Source organism: Dendrobates tinctorius, unplaced genomic scaffold (assembly GCF_039654945.1).
Source record: "Dendrobates tinctorius isolate UK_male_01 unplaced genomic scaffold, ASM3965494v1 ptg000027l, whole genome shotgun sequence".
Classification (NCBI taxonomy): Eukaryota; Metazoa; Chordata; class Amphibia; order Anura; family Dendrobatidae; genus Dendrobates; species Dendrobates tinctorius.
Window position 1 is genome coordinate 16,855,868 of NW_027361695.1, and position 14,410 is coordinate 16,870,277.

Here is a 14,410-nt window from a genome sequence, read left to right on the forward strand (position 1 = left end):
TACTGGCCATTTTGCGTCACTCATCTCAGGATATGTTGCACCAAGAAGAAAAGCAATGAGGGACATGCAGATTGAGGTGCATTGGAATCCCTACAGATTTGTTTGGAATTGTAAGGCATCCGTGTGTCACCATATGGTGCCCATGTACAGTACAGACCAAAAGTTTGGACACACCTTCTCATTCAAAGAGTTTTCTTTATTTTCATGACTATGAAAATTGTAGATTCACTCTGGAGGCATCAAAACTATGAATTAACACATGTGGAATTATATAATTAGCAAAAAAAAGTGTGAGCAACTGAAAATATGTCTTATATTCTAGGTTCTTCAAAGTAGTCACCTTTTGCTTTGATTACGGCTTTGCACACTCTTGGCATTCTCTTGATGAGCTTCAAGAGGTAGTCACCGGAAATGGTTTTCACTTCACAGGTGTGCCCTGTCAGGTTTAATAAGTGGGATTTCTTGCCTTATAAATGGGGTTGGGACCATCAGTTGTGTTGTGCAGAAGTCTGGTGGATACACAGCTGATAGTCCTACTGTATAGACTGTCAGAATTTGTATTATGGCAATAAAAAAGCAGCTGAGTAAAGAAAAACGAGTGGCCATCATTACTTTAAGAAATGAAGGTCAGTCAGTTTGAAAATTTGGGAAAGCTTTGAAAGTGTCCCCAAGTACAGTGGCAAAAACCATCAAGCGCTACAAAGAAACTGGCTCACTTGAAGACCGCCCCAGGAAAAGAAGACCAAGAGTCACCTCTGCTGCGGAGGATAAGTTCATCCGAGTCACCAGCCTCAGAAATCGCAGGTTAACAGCAGCTCAGATTAGAGACCAGGTCAATGCCACACAGAGTTCTAGCAGCAGACACATCTCTACAACAACTGTTAAGAGGAGACTTTCTGCAGCAGGCCTTCATGGTAAAATAGCTGCTAGGAAACCACTGCTAAGGACAGGCAACAAGCAGAAGAGACTTGTTTGGGCTAAATAACACAAGGAATGGACATTAGACCAGTGGAAATCTGTACTTTGGTCTGATGAGTCCAAATTTGAGATCTTTGGTTCCAACCACCATGTCTTTGTGCGACGCAGAAAAGGTAAACGGGTGGACTCTACATGCCTGGTTCCCTCCGTGAAGCATGGAGGAGGAGGTGTGATGTTGTGGGGGTGCTTTGTTGGTGACACTGTTGAGGATTTATTCAAAATTGAAGGCATACTGAACCAGCATGGCTACCACAGCATCTTGCAGTGGCATGCTATTCCATCTGGTTTGCGTTTAGTTGGACCATCATTTATTTTTCAACAGGACAATGACCCGAAACACACCTCCAGGCTGTGTAAGCGCTATTTGACCAAGAAGGAGAGTGATGGGGTGCTACGCTAGATGACCTGGCCTCCACAGTCACCAGACCTGAACCCAATCGAGATGGTTTGGGGTGAGCTGGACCGCAGAGTAAAGGCAAACGGGCCGACAAGTGCTAAGCATCTCTGGGAACTCCTTCAAGACTGTTGGAAGACCATTTCCGGTGACTACCTCTTGAAGCTCATCAAGAGAATGCCAAGAGTGTGCAAAGCAGTAATCAAAGCAAAAGGTGGCTACTTTGAAGAACCTAGACTATAAGACATATTTTCAGTTGTTTCACACTTTTTTGTTAACTATATAATTGCACATGTGCTATTTCATAGTTTTGATGCCTTCAGAGTGAATCTACAATTTTCAGTCATGAAAATAAAGAAAACTCTTTGAATGAGAAGGTGTGTCCAAACTTTTGGTCTGTACTGTACATCAGCTAATTATGGAGATAACCTCTAATAGATATACTGAATACATCCATACTTTGGCATTAACGGAGCCTTTTATGAGTAAAATTCATCCAGAATCCAAAAGGAAGAAGAAAATCCCACATATATGAATTTATCCACAGATGGCTGGTGGTTGTGCATTAAGGCTTGGCACTGCTCCATTCCATGCCAGATTGCCATCTTTCTCAAGTGTAAAAAACAATTGCACAGTGCATAGAGGATCAAGGGGGTTTCAATAGCCTGGAATGGTTGAAAAAAATGAGGAATCAGCCACATTGGATTTGAAAATGTAAGTGTTTCCTCTGGGGTTATTTACATCCATTTCAAGCTTTTATAAGGCCTCTTTCACACATCAGGTTTTCGCCGTCAGGCGCGATCCGGCGCTTTTGACAAAAACCGGATCCGGCGAAATGCAATGCCGGATCCGGTTCCCCCCATTGACTTGCATTTGCGCCGGATCGCGCCGGATGGCCATGCGTTTCATCCGGTTTTCGCCGGATCCGGCAATGTGTCGCGATCCGGCGTCTGGAAAAACGGTGACTGTAACGTTTTTTGTCTCCGGCGAAAAAGCCGGACACGCCGGATCCGGCGCGTCCGGCTTTTTCACACAATGAAAGCCTATGAGCGCCGCAATGCGCCGGATCCGGCGGCCGGATCCGGTTTTTTGGTCTGAGCATGCTCAGTAGCTCTGCCCACAAGACATATATAAAAGCAAGACAGTGGGACCCACAGCCACACCCAACATGCCACCCAAGACAGCAACCAGGCGCAGGAGAAGGCAGGAGACCACTGCAGCACCATCCGCACCACCACCCCAAATGGAGCAGCAAATAGAACATGCTGAGGAGGGGAGGCCAGCAGCAGATGAGAGACGGTAATTATCAAATAACCCATTCCTCCAAACTAGGGCTATTGAATATCAAGATATTCATTGGCCCTTTGTTTCTCTTTATTCAACAGCCGCCCAATAGATGCAGCAGCAGCAGCAATGGCAGCAGCTGGAACACCACCCACAGGCATGGAGTGTGGCCACCAGGAAGACAGCACATCATCTTCTGGGAGCCCTCCCTCGCATCGTCAGCGTTTGACGGTAAGTTTTTATTTCCAAAATCCATCTTCTCTGTAATATATGTCTATTCATTGCCTTTTATTTCAAAACAGGAATCACAAGATGAAGAGGAGCTCCCAGAAGAAGAAGGAAGGGGTGGACAGACACCTGGAGTGGGCTCACAATTGGTAAGTTTTTTGCATCAAACGCAGAAACACAACATCACACTACACACAACACATAGAAAACAATGTTCTGCAGACCACACACAGCAAACAAATGCCTACATCCAAAGACATAACATTTTTTGTTTTCTTCTCTAGTCTTGCCAATCTGGTGCTCGGCCAAGAGGTCCTCGCAGTGCCTCCCAGGGTCGTCGGCGACAGCAACGCGGCGGTCACCAGCGTGTAGGTATAAATATTTTTGCTTTGTTTTTTTGCACTTTTTATTTCATTTCTTTTGTGGAGGCTAATTATGTTATTTTTGTCTTTTTCTTTAACAGCCTTCACAGCGTGCTCCCGACTCTGACGGTGAGGATGGAGGGATTGATGTGGACCGCCTCATCGATCTCGTCAGAGAAAGGGAGCCGCTCTGGAATATGGCTGACCGCCGCCACGCTGACCTGATCGTTACCCGACGACTCTGGGAGGAAATCTGTTCGCTCCTTGTTGGCCGCTGGGAGGACCTCGAAGCTCGGGCCCAGATTAAAGAGCGTAAGTATATACAGTACCGGTTGCTTGATGTAAACCAGTGTTTCCCGAACTCCAGTCCTCGTGGTCCCCACGGATCATGTGTTCAGGATTTCTATTTACTATGGAAATCCTGAAAACATGACCCCTGGGGACCATGAGGACTGGAGTTTGGGAAACACTGATGTTGTATACTAACCACTCCTTTCTCGTTTCAGGGAACAGAATTGTGAATCGGTGGCGGTCTGTGAGAGATCGTTTCAAGAAGGAGTTCAATAAAGAGATGCGGGCCCCGAGTGGATCTGGAGGACGCAGGAGCAAGTACAAGTACGCAGAAGCCCTGTCGTTCCTCCGGGAAACAATGGTCACCAGAAGGTAAATATTACACACCTCATGTGAAAAAAAATGTTATATGTAAATTTTTTTTTCAGCCAGGGCCATACCATGTCAGTATTTTAATTGTTTTTTTTTCTCTTTATTCCACAGCACGGTGAGCAGCACTCGGGAGCCGGCACGATTGGACCCTTCTGAGGCGATCCCTGAGGAGACCGGCACCGAGGGACACTTCGACCACCCCGGTACATCTGCACCTTCCCAGCCTTCCCACACATTCGACCCATCTGTCCCATCCACCAGCACAGGAGCATCGTGGCCGCCTACATTACATGAAGCTGCTGGTGAGGAGATTGCTTTCCCTTTACCCCACCCTTCTGCCCCTGCCACCTCTAGTACACCTGCGGGTACTGGGCGGCAGCGGCAGAGGGGTCAGGAAAAGACTTATGCGCCAGAGTTCTTGCATCTGAATGCATCTTTCCAGAACTGTCTAAAAGTCTTGTCAGAGCAAATCTCCGCAGGCTATCAGCAGATCAACTCCAGCATTCTGGAGGTGAAGACACTTCTGCAAACCATGCATTCAGAAGCAAGATCTTCGCCAAACCACACCTTTTTCAGGTCTGTTGTGGAGCGCATGGAAACGCTCTCTCCTGCCCAGCAGATGCATGTAATGCATTCATGCCACGCTGCTCTCCAGCAAGTTACCTCCCAACCTCCTCCTCCTCCCACCACAGTAGTTCCTTCACCTGCACCCCCTCCAGCCACTTTCCATCCTCCCCCTCCTATTACATCTACACCCCCTCCAGCCACTTTCCATCCTCCCCCTCCTATTACATCTACACCCCCTCCAGCCACTTTCCATCCTCCCCCTCCTATTACATACCATCCACCTCCAGCCACTTTCCATCCTCCCCCTCCTATTACATACCATCCACCTCCCCAGCACCATCCACCTCCCCAGCACCATCCACCTCCCCAGCACCATCCACCTCCCCAGCACCATCCACCTCCCCAGCACCAGCAACCTCCCCAGCACCAGCAACCTCACCAGTACCAGCAACCTCCACAGTACCTGCAAACTCCCCAGTACCAGCAACCTCCCCAGTACCAGACATCTCCCACTTCCAGCAACCTGCCCCGTACCAGACATCTCCCCACTTCCAGCAACCTGCCCCGTACCAGACATCTCCCCACTTCCAGCAACCTGCCCCGTACCAAACTCCTTCCCCATACAACTTGCCATCAACATCATCTGCTCCTACAGTCCCTGCCCAACCCTCCACTCCACCACCCACCACCTCTTCTGCTTCCCACATGTCCACCCATTCTGTAGTTTTTTCCACACCTTCACCTCTAACTGTTCCTTCCCCACCACGATCCCAGTCCTCTCTCCACACTCCCAGTGTCGAAGTGTCCCGCAGCCCCTACAGCAGTATTTCCACCACACACTACACAGAATTATAATGTGTGTATTTAAATAAAAATGACCAGTTTTATGGTTTCAGTTTTATAGTTTCAAAGTTTTATTAAACAAGTTTATTAAAATTTTAAAAAAGTTTACTAAAAAAAACATTTTTCAATAAAAGTTAAATTATTTTACACTGGTTGTCTGTCATTTCTTTCTGCGGCGAAAAAGGTTAAATACAGGGTATTTAAAAGGTGAAATGGTATTCAAAACTAGGTATATAACTGTGGGTAAATTTTAGCTTTTTGCCACAGTTGTGTTCCTGGTTGTGTTTGAAGCAAAGTATTTCACCTAAAAAGTTGTGTTTATTGTTGGTGATTTCCTAACAATGTACACAACTTTTGTTAAAAGGTGAAATACTTTGCATAAAACACAACCAGGTACACACCTGTGGCCTAAAGCTAAAAATAGAGACCATGACAAGATAGCCAACTTTGGTTGGCAAAGGTATATACTGTTGGTACAGAAGGTACACAAGTTTGGTTAGGGCACAAATCTTTCACACTCTGTCATCCTGCCAGTGTACTCTGCCTTGAGGTGACATAAAGTATAGTGCAAAATTGTCCCTCATTACTGAAACCGTCACAGAACTTCTAGTGGTAATGTCATGGTAATCTTGCAAGGTGGTTTCTTCAGAGGTGTCCTCAATGGAAATGGGTTCCTTGCAGATAACAAAATTGTGGAGTACCACGCACGCTTTGATCACCTCGTCCACAGTTTCTGTCTTGAGGTTGATCGCAGTCAATAGGACCCGCCATTTGGCTGTCAGAATACCAAAGGTACATTCAACCATTCTTCTTGCTCTTGTGAGGCGGTAATTAAAAATGCGTTTTGGTCTTGTCAATCCTCTGCTAGAGTACGGTTTCAAAAGGTGTTCTGACAGCTGGAAGGCTTCATCCCCTACACAGACAAATGGCATAGGTGGACCAGATGTTTGCGGCAGCGGTCTAGGTGGTGGGAACTGGAAGGTGTTTCCATACAGTTTACGCCCCATGGCAGACAGTTTGAAAACTTGAGAGTCATTGGAGCGGCCATAGGCCCCAATATCAACCGCAATAAATTTGTATTCCGCGTCAGCGATGGCCATGAGGATAATTGAAAAATATTTCTTGTAATTGAAATATTCCGATCCCGATCCAGCTGGCTTTACAATGCGGATATGTTTCCCGTCCACAGCGCCCAAGCAGTTTGGAAACTGACATATCTGTTGAAACTTGTCAGCAATTTCAATCCACCTCTCTGTTGTGGGCTCTGGTAAAAACTCTTCAGCTAAGGAGTCCCACAGTGCACGGCATGTGTACTTCACAATTCCAGATATGGTGGAAATCCCGAGTCTGTACTGGAAATGCAGTGACGAAAGGGATTCTCCAGTTGCAAGAAATCTGTGGGGAATTAAAAAACAATAAATTAGTTTTAAATCACAGCATTACATACCAAAACTGACCTATAACACTTGGAGATACAAACTACCACCAACAAGATTGCAGTGAAAGTGTGCTCTGATGCGAGCATATCCAATAAATGTGGCTTACCTTAAAGTCACCATCAGACGCTCTGCGGGTGAAACAGAGAAGCGGCAATAGGTGTCCGCTTTTCTTATGAGGTGTGCAATGCGCTCCACCAAGTAATCAAAATTCTCCATTTTCATCCTAACATATCCAAAAAATTTATCCGGGTTTCGTCGAAGGTCCATGCATAGTGTAGAATAGACCCCACGCGTCATTCTCTTGGCTGTGATGGGGTGGATCCACAAACGTCGTCTACGATGCCTGATGCGCTGCTGTCTCGCTCTCTCCTTCTCCAGAACAATCACCCTCAAACGATTTGCCTCCGCTGTAAAATCCGCCAAATTCTTCAAAATATTTCCAATGACAACATCCATCTTCGCCAGTAACTTGCTCTTCTCTCCAACCTGCACTTTCTCCTCTACAACCTGTCAAAGAAGGGCTGTAGGAACATGCTATATATAGTTTTCCAGTAGCCAATCCCGTTCGGAAGGCCACAAGGGTCAATTTTAAAAACCGGATCCGGCGTAATCCGTCGAAAAACGGATAGAAAAACGGATGAACCGGATGAGACGGATCCGGTTTTGTCTGTCAAGAAAAAGACGGATCCGGCAGAAAACCGGATCCGTCACATCCGGTTTTACGAAACATTTGCCGGATCCGGCGTTCCGGCACGACGCCGGATCGCGCCTGACGCCGAAAACCTGATGTGTGAAAGTAGCCTTACTCCTCTTGCACTGGTTTTTACACTTGAGAAAGACACCAGTCCGGTGTGGAAATGCGTTGTGGAATAAAAAACGCTTCATTCTTGGATCAAGGTTCTTCATTTTGGTTAGCGCAGCCGAAAGGGTGAATTGTCTTTTTTTTCAAGCATCCTGGTGGAGTTCATCCCCCAGCGATGGGGCAGCGGCAACCGTTATTGAGATTTTACAGGAGTTGTGCCTACACAACTCGCTCTGGGGAGCACATTACCTGGATCTGTTTTAGCTTTTCATGAGAGTATCACCTAGAATCTGGTGTGCTCTGGTTTCCTACAGTGTTTATCTATGTAGAAACTGTGACGTAGGAAAGAAAGTCTGGCAAACACTAAAATACTTGGCACGGAACTATGCTGAACCTCTGTCCAAATAGATAGTCAACTCCACTACCTTATACCAGGATGGACAGGCTTAACTGTCCCGAGATATCCTTCCAGATGCTACATGCTCACACCATTTATGAAGAATGACCTCAATTAACCCAGAATTCCAAACCAGACTATTTGGAAATGAGTTTTCTAATCCACACAATCCTTTGAAATAAACTTGACAGAACCGAACTAGAGTTGGTGGGGATTCGCTCTGCGCTGTTGGAACGCGTGTCTCATTAAGGCAGAGGTTGATGGCGCAGGTGGAGGCCCTAGAGGAGGTGGAGGAGGCAGAAGCAGCGGAGGAGGAACAGAACTGAACTAGAGAAAGCAAAATCCACCATTTTCTGACTTTTCCGTATATATTTGCCAAGTTATAAAAAAAGGCTCCTAATGCTCGTTAATGGCCCAAGTCTCATTTCAAAGCCAATAATGATAAAATTCAAATGATGAATAGAAACAATTTCCCCTCACGTTCTTCATTTCTTCTTTCAAACAAGATGAGAAACTAAGTGATCGTCCAATTGTCACTCGATTCCCATTTTGGATTTCTTTCAATCAGAATCTGGTTCCCACAAAATAGCGTTACTTCTGCTACCAGCAAAGTGTGACTCCGCCAGCACTGAGCTTATTAACTTATTAACAAGTGTTTAATGCAATTCCTGCTGGAAGCTAAATTAAAGCCATTTAGCCAATGAACAGCACTTATTACCAATTAATTTCCTGGCAAAGCGGGCTTTTTCGCAATGTAGGACAGTTTGTAGGTCAATGTAATGTCGCCAGTCTTGATAAACAATTTAAGGAGACCCTGCTCATTAGACAGAGCTTGATTACAGCTTGTTGAGCCATTAAGTTGCCCGCAATTGTCGGGTATAAAGAGTTTGCCATTATAAATGGATATCAAAGCATTGTACAAAAAGAAATCCTCGTGAAGGCTTCTTGGTAAACATTTCTTGAATCTTTGTTAAAGCAGATGCCCCATAAATATCCACATGTGTGGAATGATGCCCTCATTTTAAAGGGTTTGTAAAAAATTAGCATGGTTATCCTAAATTTAAAAAATATATATTTGGCAGACCCCACTGTTCCTCCGCAAAGCTGCCAAAGCTCCACCAGTCTGTTCACGATCTTTTTCGGTGAGGTTCATCTCATCCTCTGTGAAGACAATCAGCAGATATTGATTGACTGCAGCAGTGAAGTTTCCTTCGAACTGGAAGAAGAAAATCTGATCCCTTGCTCTCTCTTCTTGATCACACAAAACATCACCACTGCAGCCAATCTGTGGCTACCGATTGGCTGCAGTGGTCACATCGTGTCCCCCTTCCGGAAGATGAAGGCAAGAAAACTAACAATGAACGCAGCAATATTGAGAAACGGCGGGTGGTCCGGTTGTAACGATTACTCTGAATTATGACTCGATACCAAACTTGCATAAAACTTTTTTTTTTTTGTCATTTAAGTGGGAAAAATAAATTCAACAATTTGTAAAAAAAAAAAAAAAAATTAGGGGGTTTGCGTCGCAATTTATGAATCCTAAAACATTTTTTGCTTTTCTGTTGATTGAGCTGGGTGAGGTCTTCTTTTTTTGAGAGATGTGTTGACGGTTTTATTAATACAATTCTTGGCTATGTATGACATTTTCATCTGTTTTGGTTGCATTTTTGGTAGGAATGGAGACTAAAAAAATTACCGTATTCATATCTGGTGGTTTTTTTGTTTTTTTTATAACAGTGTTTATTACTTAGGTGATTTAATTTTATCTTTTTATAGATCATACTTTTATGAACTTGATCATATCAAATATGTTTATTTTTTATTTCTTTACTTTAAATTGAGGAACAAATAAGGATAATTTCACATTAGCATTTTTCTGCGCAGCACATCGTGCGCAATAGAAACGCATGCAAAAAACGCATCATGCGTTTTTGCACGCGTTTGCGTTTTTTATGCGCATTCGTTCTCTAGGTGTTAAAACCAGTGTCTACACATTTTTACGTCAAAAACGCATGTGCACGAAAATGCAGACGAACGCATGTCCATGTGCCTGCGTTCCCATAGACTGTAATGCTTTATATTGTCACATTCTGTGCGCATGAGGTCTTTTTACTCCTTTCGGCGGACCCAAAAATGCAACAGTTGCGTCTGGCGCTCCTATGCGTACACATTGAAAAAACGCATGCGCACGAAAACGCATACGAATGCGTGCAACGCAAGACCATGCGCACGCCATGTTAAACATAGGTACGCATGACGCATGCGCATGGACATGCACGATGCGCTGTGCAAAAAACGCTAATGTGAAACCAGCCTACGTGGTTTAAACTTGTATGTTTCTTTATTTTTTTAAAACATTTGTTATTTTTTACTTTATTTTTTAGTCCTCTAAAGCGACTTAAACCTGAGATTGTCCGATCGCTTATATTATATACTGCAGTACTACAGTATGTCATATTGCGGTAAGGGATTAAAGGTTATGTACACCTTAACATTTTATTTAATTGTTCATTTGTTTCCTAAATGCAAAGTTAAGCAACTTTCTAAGGCCTGTTTCACACATCCGTTTTTCCCCATCAGTCAAAATTTGCTTGGCGGATCCGTTTTGTTTTCCATTGAGTTGCATTACCGGCGGATCTTGACGGATGGCCATCCGTTGGATCCGTTTTTTTGCGGATCCGCCAAAATTGTGGCGTCCGCCGACATGCCTGGATGGACAATGCAACGTTTTTTCGGGTGTCAGGATCCGCATTGCGCATGCCCGGAGGATTTGCATCGGCCGCAAATTTAACTGTTGTGAGTTCATTTTCCCCTCCGTCACTGAGGCCTGGTGAACTCCCTATTCTAGTGAAGGAAGGTAGTGAGCCTGATTATCAGGCACCTGGGACTAATGAAGACGATTGGCTGAGTGGAGTCACTGACTGGATTTAAGGCAGCCTATGCCCTTTCTGCCCTGTGGGTGATTTCTCTGTGGACTCTTGGACACCAGTCTGATTCCTGCTCTCCTAAAGCTAAGTTTTCTGTTTTGCCTTTTTGCATCTAAGATTTGTTTTTGTTTTTCTTGCTTTTTGGATTCTGCCACTCTCTGCTGGAGTGTGCAGTGTTCCGTGAGCTCTGTCTTCTGAAAGTACCTGAGTGCTGATTTAGTTTTTGAAGCTTAGTTGCTTCAGGGCCATTTTTATATCAGCTTGTTGGCTTTTGTCTCTGATAGGGTTTTGGCAGATTGCAGACAGCAGCCTTCCTATCCGTTCCTATCTAGGTAGTTTTTGGGCCCCGTCTTTGCTCAGCCTGTCTTTCTGTCTGTGTAAGTGTTTTCATCCTGCTTCACCGTCATTATATGTGGGGGGCTGCCTATTGCTTTGGGGTCTGCTCTGGGGCAGTTAGATTTCCCCTTTCCTTCTTTAGGCCTATGTATCTCTCCGGCTGTGATCGAGGGGTCTAGGTCATCGTAGGAACCCCCCACGGCTACTGCTAGTTGTGTTGATAGGTTCAGGGGTCTGCAATCTGATAGTTGCCAACTTCTCTGGTTTTCAGGACTTAGCTAGCATTTCTGTTTTTGCCTCCTACGGTGACTCAATCATAACAGAATCACCCGCCAAACCGCAGATCCTGGGGTACTCAATAGCAGGAAAGAATTGTGTTTAAAAAAAAAAAAAAAGTGTGTATATTCTTTCCTCTATATCTCTGAGGCCGTAGGGGGAATTTTTTTTTTTTTCTCAATGGAGATAAAGCAAGTGTCTGATCGTGTGGAGCAGCTCGCTGCTGAAGTGCGAGGAATTTCCGCCTATCTTGCTCGTTCACATGCTGTTGAACCAAAGATCCCCACACCTGATGTATTTTTTGGGGATCGATCTAAATTTTTGAGCTTCAAAAATAATTGTAAATTATTTTTTGCTTTGAAGCCTAACTCGTCATGGAGCCCCGCGCAGCAGGTTAAAATTGTCATCTCTTTGCTGCGTGGCGATCCCCAGGATTGGGCGTTTTCTTTGAAGCCAGATGACCCTATTCTGACTAATGTGAATGCATTTTTTCAAGCCTTGGGGTTGCTGTACGACGAACCTAATGCTATTGATCAGGCTGAAAAGACCCTGTTAGCATTGAACCAGGGTCGAGAATCTGCAGAGTTGTACTGTCAAAAGTTCCGAAAGTGGGCGGCCCTTACTACCTGGAATGATAGTGCCTTGGCTGCTCTCTTTCGGAAGGGTTTGTCAGAAGCCGTAAAAGATACTATGGTGGGATTTCCTGTTCCCTCTGGTCTGGACGATTCTATGTCTTTAGCCATTCAGGTTGATCGGCGTTTACGTGAACGCAGGATTACACGAGAGGTGTTGCCACCGGTTGAACAGACGTCTGAACCTATGCAATGTGATAGAGTTTTGTCTAAGGCGCAACATCAGGAATTCAGAAGGCATAGTAAGCTGTGTTTTTTCTGTGGAGATGCCTCACATGTTATTTCTGTTTGTCCTAAACGTGAGAAACGCTTTGCACACACGTTTTCTGTTGGTGGGGTTCAGCCTAAGTTTCTTTTGGCGATTACTCTGATCTGTTCCCTGTCCACATTTTCCGCCAAGGCTTTTGTGGATTCGGGAGCAGCGCTAAACCTAATGGACTTGGATTTTGCTAAACGTTGTGGATTTCCGTTGACACCTCTGCAGACGCCTATCCCTTTGAGGGGGATTGATGCTACCCCTCTGGCTAAAAATAAACCTCAGTTTTGGACCCAGTTGGTCATGCGGGTCGCCCCAGACCACCAAGAAAATTTCAGATTTTTGGTGTTGCATGGTCTGCATGATGCCGTTGTTCTGGGGTTTCCCTGGTTGCAGATTCATAATCCAGTTTTGGATTGGAAGTCTGTGTCTGTGGTGAGTTGGGGTTGCCGGTGTACCTTTACTGAGGCTCCGGTTTTTTCCACCTCTTTGCAGTCGCATGAGGTTCATGACTATTTGGCGGACTACTATGATGTATTTAGTGAGAATGAGTCTGCGTCCTTGCCTCCTCATAGGAGTTATGACTGTGCAATTGAACTAAACCCGGGGTGTAAATTTCCCATGGGTCGGCTATTCAATTTATCTGTACCCGAGCACGAGGCTATGCGGTCCTATATTAAGGAGGCGTTGGAGAAGGGTCATATTAGACCATCCTCTTCACCCTTAGATGCCGGGTTTTTTTTGTGGCCAAGAAGGATGGTTCTTTAAGGCCTTGTATTGATTATCGTGCCCTCAATAAAATTACTATTAAATATCAGTATCCGTTACCCCTGATTTCGGATCTATTCTCTAGAGTCAGAGGTGCTTGCTGGTTTACCAAGCTTGACCTCAGGGGGGCGTATAATCTTATCCGCATTAAGCAGGGGGATGAATGGAAGACGGCGTTTAATACTCCGGAGGGACATTTTGAGTACCTGGTGATGCCTTTTGGGCTCACTAATGCCCCTTCTGTCTTCCAGTGCTTCATGAACGATATTTTCCAAGACTTTGTCAATAAATTTTTGATTATCTATCTGGATGATATTTTGATCTTCTCCAAGGATTGGGATTCTCATGTGGAACATATTCGGACTGTGTTCCGGATCTTGAGAGAGAATTCTCTGTATGTCAAGGGATCAAAATGCCTTTTTGGAGTACAGAGAATTTCTTTTTTGGGATTTATTTTGTCTCCGTCAACTATTGAAATGGACCCGGCCAAGGTACAGGCCATTTATGATTGGGTTCAGCCCACTTCTCTGAAGGCCCTCCAGAAGTTTTTGGGTTTTGCTAATTTTTATCGGAAATTTAAAGCAAAATTTTCTAGTATTGCCAAACCATTGACTGACCTGACCAGGAAGGGTGCGGATGTGTTGAATTGGTCTCCGGAGGCGGTTGCTTCCTTTCAGGAGCTGAAGCGTAGATTTACCTCCGCCCCGGTTCTGCGGCAACCTGATGTCTCACTCCCGTTCCAGGTAGAGGTGGATGCTTCTGAGATTGGTGCAGGAGCGGTGTTGTCCCAAAAGGATCCGGTAACATCTAAAAGGAATCCCTGTGCTTTCTTTTCCCGTAAGTTCTCTTCATCTGAACGTAACTATGATGTGGGGAATCGGGAACTGTTGGCCATGAAATGGGCATTTGAGGAGTGGAGACATTGGTTGGAGGGAGCCAAACATCAAGTTGTGGTCCTCACTGACCACAAAAATTTGATTTACCTAGAGTCGGCTAAACGCTTGAACCCTAGACAGGCTAGGTGGGCCTTGTTTTTTACACGTTTTGATTTTGTGGTCTCTTTCCTTCCTGGAACTAAGAATGTCAAGGCAGACGCCCTCTCTAGGAGTTTCTTTGCTGATTCTCCTGTGGTGACCAAGCCTGCCACCATGTTAGGCGAAGGGGTAGTTCTTTCTGCCATCTCGCCCGATTTGAGACTTGCTCTGCAAGAGTTCCAGGAGGACAAACCTGAGCGTTGCCCCAGTGGAAAGTTGTATGT